Here is a 9,170-nt window from a genome sequence, read left to right on the forward strand (position 1 = left end):
CGCGATCGGCGCCAAGCCCCGCCGGGGGAAGGTCAGTGAACTCTCTCCCCACCCGGGCGGTTTCAGCGCCGACCGCGCGACCGCTCCATCCACCACGATTTAATAAAGCAAAAAGAGCTGAAATTGAAAAACGCGCCGAGACCCCCGCCCCACCGATCCAGCGCCCACCAATCAGAGCCTGCCCTGCTGGGCTTTAAACTCGGCTCTGCTAGGCGCCGCGCGCCGAAGGAGCACAACAACCCCTTTGTTGCGCTCCTTTGTGCACACCTGAGGGCACCACTCTCTGAAACTAAGAAATACAAACCAAATTAGACTCAGACTAGACTTGAACAAACATCTTTACGAAAGAGACCTCTACTTCCAATAATTCTCTCCTCAACCATAAGTATCACAACTTGTTATCTAAGCCTATCCTCTCATTGAAATGAACACCTTCCATATCCCTATTCTCAAATACACGAACTTCTCACATAATACCTCGAGATCTAAGCTTATCTTTCATACAACAAATCACTAATTCCTATCATGACTTCACCTTTGTCCCAAATTTTAGGTCTGATGACCTTTTTCCATTTTACTTATAAATACTCAATCCATCCAAAAAAAAGGCTACTCTTCTAGGCGATATCCTTACAGACGAATCCCCTGATATCTGTGCCATAACGGAAACATGGCTAAAAACACAGACATTGCCATTACTAATCAACTACCTACATACACCTACAATATTTTCTCAGTACCTAGACCTAAAAAGAAAGGAGGTGGACTCCTCCTGGCTGCTAAAAAGAAATTCAATCTTACCCTGCAATCCATCATTTCTTCTCCGCCCAAAATCGAGATTGCTCTATTTAAAATCAAAAGCACTACAGATATGCCTTATCTATGCTCCTCCAGGCATACTTGAAAAACAACCCTTCTTTACTCACAGAATATATTTCTACATACATCAACATTAACTCACCTGCTATCATCCTTGGAGACCTTAACCTCCATTTAGACAGACCCACACCATCTCCAGCTTGCGAAGCTACCCTTACCACTCTTAATGCTCTTGGATTTAAACAATTGGTTTCGGGCCCTACTCACAAAGGAGGACACACCCTGGATGTTATATTCACTAATTCTCTTGTTGATACTCTCCACCCAAATGCACCCCCATATCCTGGTCTGACCATTACCGGATTGACACATGCTGCACTATTACATGCAACCCCCAGTCTCCTTGCACCAAAAAAAGTTCCATTACCTTCAGAAAGCAATGCAAAACTGAAGACATTGCTAAAGCGCTTTCAGAAGAATTCCTCAAAGTAGATCTCTCCGATGCCAACTCGGCCTGCTCTTCCTGGTATCACATTACCAGCAACGTAGCTAATGAGCTCTGCCCCCTATATACTAAAGAAATCAACACAGAGAAAAAAGATAAAAAAACCCTGGTACACCCCTGAGCTCAGAAAAATTAAAACTTGAGCTTCCGTAAAATGGAAAAGAAATGGCGTAAAAACCAAACACCAGTGCTACTACAGAAATTTAGATCTCTCCTTCATGAATACCGGAAAACGACTGACGAAACCAAGAAAAACTTCTACGCTACGAAGATCCACCAATACCAGTTTAACTCACGAGCTCTCTTCCAATATGTCTCTAGCATCATCACTCCCCCAGCAAACTTCAATTCTGATAATGATGACAAGAATAGATGTGAAATACTAGCTACTTTCTTTCATAACGAAATGAATGCTATTATGAATCGCATCTCTACTTCACCCCCCCTCCTAACCTCTATACAAAACACTACCTCAACCCCTATTTCCACTACACATAGACCTCCTACATACAACCCAATTCTACACAGTCTCTGCTCAACATCCCTTACAAATTTTGAAACGACTCTAGAAATTGAAGGTTAACTCAAAAAAACTAAACCAGCAACGCACCCTTTTGACATCATGCCAACAAAAACACTCCTAGCCATTCGTCCAACAATTGCAATACCCATAACCAAGATTCTTAACAAATCGATCACCTCTGGAATCGTACCTGCTCAACTCAAAACACGCCCCTAATAAAACCAACACTGAAGAAACCAGATTTGGACCCAACGGAATCAGCAAACTTTCGCCCAGTCCTCGAACCTACCTTTCCTATCCAAAATTTTAGAGAAAGTCATTAACAGGCAACTCACTGAATACCTAGACGAAAATCAATTACTTTCCCCATCCCAAAATGGATTCCGTAAGTACCATAGTACTGAAACTCTTCTCCTATCACTTTCCGACTCAATTCTAAAAGCATTAGACACTGGTCACTCTTATATACTCGCCCTGCTAGACATTTCCTCGGCATTTGATACAGTCAACCACAACATCCTCATAACTCGCCTCTCACAATTTGGCATCACTGGCACTGCACTATGTTGGCTCAAATCTTTTCTGAACGAAAGGAAATACAGTGTTAGAATTGGCCAACATGATCCAAACCTAAAAGTCTGCTACAAGGAGTACCACCCAAGGATCCTCTCTCTCTTCACCTCTTTTCAATATATACCTCACTCCACTCTGTCGACTGTTAACGAAACTGGGTCTCCAGCACTTCATTTATGCAGATGATGTGCAGATCCTAATCCCTATCAATGACTCCCTACCAATGCTCTCAAAATCTGGAATACCGCACTAGCGGAAATTGAGAATCTTCTAACTGAAAATTAATTGGCTATAAATACCAACAAAACAGAGCTTCTCATCATTTCGCCACAAAACAACACCCATGCTTGCCCCACTCAACAATCTCTTTCTGACCATCACATTATACAACAAGTCCGCAGCCTTGGAGTCATAATTGGCAAACATTTTACATTTAAAAAATTTATCACTTCCACCATCAAAAATGGTTTCTACAAACTTCATACTTTGAAAAGGATCAAACCCCTTCTAACCCACAGACTGAACTACAAGCTACTATATTATCTAAATTGGACTACTGCAACTCCATACTACTAGGTGTGCCAAATAACTCACTTCAACCACTACAGATGCTACAAAATGCGGCTGCACGCTTGCTCACTAACACACACCGCCACGAACATATCACACCAGCGCTACAATTCCTACACTGGCTTCCAATCGCTTCAAGGATATTATTCAAAGTGCTTACCCTTATACACAAGTCATTACATAACCAAGATATGCACTGGTTCTCTGATATTTTCACAGTCCATACATCGGACAGACCTATAAGAAAAATGCACCAGGCTAAACTCTCCTTTCCTATGCTCAAAAATACAAAATATGTTTCAACAAGAAAAAGATCATTCACGATAGCTGGAATCAACTTATGGAACAAAATGCCTACAGATCTGCGCCAAGAACCCTGCCACAATAAATTTAAGCAGAACCTGAAAACCTGGCTGTTTAAACAAGCCTACAATTTATGAACACTTCCCTTCAGACTATAACATTTAATAGGCTATTCATACCACTTATTCTACTCATGCCATGCAGTTACTTTCAATCATGCTTAGCACTCCATTTGACCTATATACTTGCAGCTCTCTTAATATTGGAACTGATCCATCAATTTTCTTCTGAACTATATATAATCTACATATCATGTATTATATTGCCCAGAATGTAATTATTTGTACTCTTTACTTTGATCCTCTGGCCAAATGCACATCTTTTGAATTTGATATTATTTATTCTCGAGTTTAATGTTATCAGCTATGTACCCTTATTTCATTTTATGCTCTCCTATTTTAGTTTATAATTTTAATGTTATGTGCTATGTACCCTTATTTATTTGTTTTTGGATTGTAAAGCTTTTGCTAAGTTAATGTTAAATTAATGTTCATTGTAAACCGAGGGTGATGTTCCTAATGTGCCACGGTATATAAAAACCCTTAATTAAATACATACATACATAAATAAATAAATAAATAAATAAATAAATAGATAAAATATGAGATGCTGCTATGTGGGTCAGATTGCGTTCCGCCCATATCAATTTGTCCGCCTCGGATGCTACTGGTCGACTCCTTGAACCCCCTTGGCGGTTTATGTAAGCCACGGTGGTCGCATTGTCGGATAGGATCTGTACCGTCCGGTGACGGGCAAGTAGAAGAAATCGGCGTAGCGCTAGGCGAAGTGCCCTGGTTTCTAACCGATTTATGGACCACTTGGCCTCCTGAGGCATCCAGTGACCTTGTGCAGATCGCGACTGACAGACTGCCCTCAACCGGTCATGCTGGCATCCATTGTCCTATAATCCACTGGGGATTTTCCAGATCTATGCCCTGAAGCAAGTGATCTGGAACCAACCACTAATCCAAGCTGGCCCTGGCCGGTTCCATCAACGACAAGGGTAAGTGGAACTCCTCCGACTTGGGGTCCCAAAAAGAAAGCAACGCCCTTTACAAAGGTCTCATATGAGTGTTATAGTTAAGCGGTATTTGGGTGGATTCTTGGGTACTGTGGCAGATGACCATGGGGAGGAGCCCCGTGGGGAGCCATAGTACTGGGCTAGACTCAGGACGCACAAACACAGAGTTAGTTCTTTTATTATACAGCTTGAAGTATACCACCAGAGGTGGCAGTAGTGAGTTAGTCTGGATGAGGCAGTCTCAGGACCCTCGGCAGAGGGGACCCTTCTCACCCCGTTGGTATAGTGGGATTCTGGTGTAGGATTCCCAGTAAAGCAGTACTGTGGATGAGATAAACAGAGTTAGATTACTCACTAGATGGTTGCTGTAGATGGTACAGGCACTGAGGCAGGGAGAGCAGACCCTCGAGGAGCTAGTACCTGAGCCCTGTAAGCCACCTGAAATAAAGCACAGGGCCCCAGAGGAGCGGGTACCCAGGTTAGCAATTACCCCGAAGGACAGAGAGAGAGCTTCCAGCGGCAGCACAGAAGCGGCAGAGCAGTAACGAACTAGCAAAACAGTACAGGCTATATACCCGGATGGCGTGAGGTCAGTAGAGGGGGACGCCCCCGAGGTTCGCGCCAATGCTGGAATGAAAACATGGGTGGCGCGCGCATCCTAGTAGGTCCTTGGGAGGAGCATGGTGGGAGGCAGCACCATAGCTGTTCCGGGGATGCCGGAGAGGGTGGCTTGTAGACGCGGCGGTAGCCATTTTCCCAAGGTAAGCGGGAGGAGCCATGAACAAGGTGAGGCAAACGGGGCGAAGCCGTCTAGCACCACAGGATGCAACAGTACCCCCCCTTCAAAAGGGCGTCCTCCATGCTTCCTACCTGATCTTGGTTTCTGAGGATGCATTCTGTGGAATTCTTGAAGCATCTCTTTATCCAATATATTAGCCAAAGGTATCCAAGAGTTATCTTCAGGTCCATAACCTTCCCATGACAGGAGGTATTCCCATATTCTGCCTCTTTTTCTTACGTTAAGGATAGCGTCTACCTTGTATTCGATGTCGTCTTCTGCATCTATTGGTGTAGGTTCAGGTGTCTTGTTAGAGAACTCACTAAGGATCAATGGCTTCAATAGTGAGACGTGGAACACATTATGAATCTTCAATGTTGGTGGTAGTTTCAGACTATAAGTGAGATTGCCTAATCGTCGGAGAATGGGAAAAGGTCCAACGAAGCGTGGAGCGAAGCAAGCTGAAGGTTGTTTAAGACTTAAGTGCTTAGTGGATAGCCAGACTTTCTCACCAGGCTGGAAATCTGGAGCCTTGCAGTGGTGAGCATCGTATCCTTTCTTAGCTCGCAGTCCTGCTTTGAGAAGCATCTCTTTGGTCTGAGTCCAAGGTTGTTGAATATTTTGGCAGTAGATTGAGCTGCCGGGGACAACACTGACAGTGGAAGTGGCAGCAATGGCAGTCATCCGTAAACCACTTTCGAATGGTGTTGATCCAGTGGATATTGCTGGATGAGAGTTGATGGCGAATTCAGCCTAGGGCAACAGTTTAACCCAATCATTCTAACGAGTGTTCACGTAGGCACCAATGATCTGCTTGACTGTCCTATTCATTATGAACTGCTTGAGTGTCCTATTCATTCTCTCTGTTGGCCCGTTAGATTGTGGATGGTACGCAGAGTTGAAGTTGAGAGAAATATCAAAGTTGTTGCACATGCCTTCCAGAACTTTCGCAATATAATGTAAATGGGAATATTCTGTGTTACAGTTAATAATATGCAATTTTATGCAAAATTAAATTTCAATTTACCTTACATTTAATTTAAGTTCAACATGCCATTGGCCTAATTTTAATTAAATTACGAAAATATTTAAGGATTTATTGTTATTGTTCAATGTTCTTTGTATTATGAATGTATTATATGTTATTGTTCAATGTTCTTTGTAAAAAAAAACCCTGATCTGACTTCCCAGACCAGGGCTATCTTTTCGTTCCATGTAAACCGGACTGATTTGTATTGTATACAGGAATTCCGGTATATAAAAATTAAAAATAAATAAATAAATAAATAATGTAAATAATGTAATCCTAACTGCTCGGCTCTCTTATTCTAATTCTCTTCCCAGTTTTAAGACCCTTGTTGTAATGTAACTTTGATCTCTTTGCACTTGTTTATGTTCCGTTTTTGTTCTCACCCCTTGTTGCATGTAAACCGGCATCTAATCACGAATGCCGGTATAGAAAAATAAATAAATAAACTTTGCTGTGAATTGGGCTCCTCAATCAGAGACTATGTGCTTAGGCATGCCATGTAGACGGAAGATGTGTGTGATGAAGAGCTTAGCAAGCTCCATAGCTGTGGGTAAGCCAGGGAGAGCCACAAAGTGAGCCATCTTTGAGAACCAATCTACAATTATCCAAATCGTGTTGTTTCCTCCTGAGAGTGGTAAGTCTACCCAAAGTCTGTAGCAATATGTGTCCATGGCTTGTCTGGTACTGGCAAGGGTTGAAGTAGGCCCCAAGGATGACCGGGTGGCGTCTTCTGTCTGGCACAATAAGCGCAGGAAGCAATGTAGGAGAATGTGTCTTCCTTCATGGTGGGCCACCAGTAAAACCTTTGCAGTTTAGACAGAGTTCTGCGTTGACCAGGGTGTCCAGCCAGTTTGGAATCGTGAGTCCATGCTAGCAGATTTTTTCTGAGGTTCTTGGTACGATGGTTTTACCTGCAGGTACTGAGTGAGTAGCTGCCAAAATAACTCTCTTCGGGTCGATGATATGTTGTGGTTCCTCTGGGATGTCCTTGGAGAGGAATGAGCAAGATAGGGCATCTGCTCTGATGTTCTTATCTCCAGGGCGGTATTTCAGCACAAAGTTGAATCTGTTGAAAAACAGAGACCATCTCGCTTGCCTATGGTTTAGGCGCTGTGCGTGGCGGAGGTACTCCAGATTCTTATGGTCTGTAAAGACTGTGACCTGATGTTGCACTCCTTTGAGCCAAGGGCACCACTCCTCGAATGCCATCTTTATAGCAGGAGCTCTTTTTCTCCTATTTCGTAATTTTTCTCTGCTGGTGAGAAGTGACGGGAGAAGAATGAACATGGGTGTAAGGCATTGGAATCACCGGCCTGGCTTAGCATGGCCCCCTACGCCGACATCTGAGGGCATCGACCTCAACGATGAAAGGCTTAGTAGGATCCGGGGTATCTGAGACACGGCTTGCTCGAAAAGGCGTCTTTTAGTTTATGGAATGCCGTTATTGCCTCCGTTGATCAATTAGCAACGTTGGCACCTTTCTTTGTCATAGCTGTAAGCGGAACAGTGAGTGAGGAGTAGTTCTTGATGAAAGTTCTGTAATAGTTGGTGAAACCTAAGAAACGTCTGAGAGCCTTTAGACCAGTGGGTTGTGCCCAATTCTTAATGCTCTCCAGCTTCTGTGGGTCCATCTGAAAACCTTGGTTGGAAACAATGTAGCCCAAGAAAGGCACTGATTCCTTGTGAAATTCACACTTAGACAAATTGGCGTATAGATGATTCTCACGGAATCTTTGCAGCACTCTTTTGACATCCTCCAGATGAGTGGTCATGTCTTGAGAGAATATCAAGATGTATATAACGACATATTTATAGAGGAGGTCCCGGAAAATGTCGTTCATTAAATTTTGGAAGACAGCCGGGGCGTTGCACAGGCCAAAGGGCATCACTAAATATTCAAAGTGACCGTCCCGGGTGTTGAAGGCCGTCTTCAATTCATTGCCAGAGCGAATGGGAAGTAACTTGTAGGCTCCCTTAAGATCAAGCTTGGAGAATATCTTGGCTCCTTGTAGTCTGTCAAATAGCTCGGAGATGAGAGGTAAGGGATAACAATCTTTCACAGTTATCTCGTTGAGACCCCTGTAATCTATACATGGACGCAACGTTCTGTCCTTCTCCTCACCAGCAGGAGACTTGGAGGATCTTATGAAGTGCCTTTTTGAGAGATTTTCCTGAATATATTCGGGCATGGCTTTATTCTCTGCCACGGAGAAAAGGGTAAACCTGTCCCTTTAGTGGCTCAGTGTTAGGCTTCAGATTAATAGCGCAGTCATAGGATCTGTGAGGTGGAAGTAAGTCTGCAGCTTCTTTAGAAAAAACACAAAAACAAGGAGAGGGAAAGCAAATTGCTTACCTTGTAATAGGTGTTATCCCAGGACAGCAGGATGTAGTCCTCACATATGGGTGACATCAGTAATGGAGCCCTATGTACGGAAAACTTCTTTAAAAGTTTCTATGAAACTTTTGAATGGCACCGGAGTGCCTACTGAGCATGCCCAGCATGTCATGATATTCCCTGCCACAGGGGTCTCTCTTCAGTCTTGTTTTGTAGCAATAAGCGTTAGCCAAAAATAAAATAATAAACGTATGGGACCCAACTCCGCGGGGTGGCGGGTGGGTTTTGTGAGGACTACATCCTGCTGTCCTGGGATAACACCTATTACAAGGTAAGCAATTTTGCTTTATCCCAGGACAAGCAGGATGCTAGTCCTCACATATGGGTGATTAGCAAGCTAGAGGCTGAGTCATTTTGTGCTGAAGTAACCGTAAGGTATTGTTATTGAAATGAATCAGCCGAAATCACAGCAGGTTGGATGTAGAAGGAGTTGGGATTACACTGGAAACAAGTTCTTTAAGACGGATTGTCCATAGGCTGAATCTTGTCTTCCCTCTTTGTCTAAGCAGTAGTGAGCTGCAAAAGTGTGAAGAGAACTCCATGTTGCTGCTTTACAAATGTCCAGAATAGGTACAGAGCGAAGGTGTGCTACT

Source organism: Rhinatrema bivittatum, chromosome 5 (genome assembly GCF_901001135.1).
Source record: "Rhinatrema bivittatum chromosome 5, aRhiBiv1.1, whole genome shotgun sequence".
Taxonomy (NCBI): domain Eukaryota; kingdom Metazoa; phylum Chordata; class Amphibia; order Gymnophiona; family Rhinatrematidae; genus Rhinatrema; species Rhinatrema bivittatum.